Source organism: Sinocyclocheilus rhinocerous, unplaced genomic scaffold, assembly GCF_001515625.1.
Source record: "Sinocyclocheilus rhinocerous isolate Xijiao unplaced genomic scaffold, SAMN03320098_v1.1 scaffold720, whole genome shotgun sequence".
NCBI lineage: Eukaryota > Metazoa > Chordata > Actinopteri > Cypriniformes > Cyprinidae > Sinocyclocheilus > Sinocyclocheilus rhinocerous.
The window spans coordinates 581849-582163 of record NW_015653468.1 but is presented as its reverse complement, the minus strand read 5'-3'; the positions used below and the strand labels follow the sequence as shown (position 1 = coordinate 582163).

General features: G+C 45.4%; 1 protein-coding gene across 3 annotated transcripts in view; it reads right to left on the bottom strand.

The window, feature by feature from the left end:
• LOC107716038 (interferon regulatory factor 2-like) overlaps positions 1–315 on the bottom strand; it is a 28518-nt gene that overhangs the window by 1344 nt on the left and 26859 nt on the right. The gene's annotated exons all lie outside the window — the stretch shown is intronic.

Here is a 315-nt window from a genome sequence, read left to right as displayed (position 1 = left end):
TGCTCCGATTGATCGGCTACCGATCACTATCGGCCGATAATCGCTTTGGGATGTTTGATCGGCGGTCTCTAAAAAGGCCGATCTCATAAACCGATCTCAAGCTGATGAACCTGCCGTGAGAGGTTTGGCATGACATGCAGCGGCACTGTCTCAGTCTCTGTCCGGCGCGGGTGAAACAATTATAATGCTGAAGGTGAGGTGCAATTCATATTTCTTCATTAAATAACTTTTTAAAGTAATTTGAAAACTTTCTGTGAGACATAATTTCACAAACAGCGCGAGTGAATCACCGCTCGCTCTCTCTCTCTTTCTCTC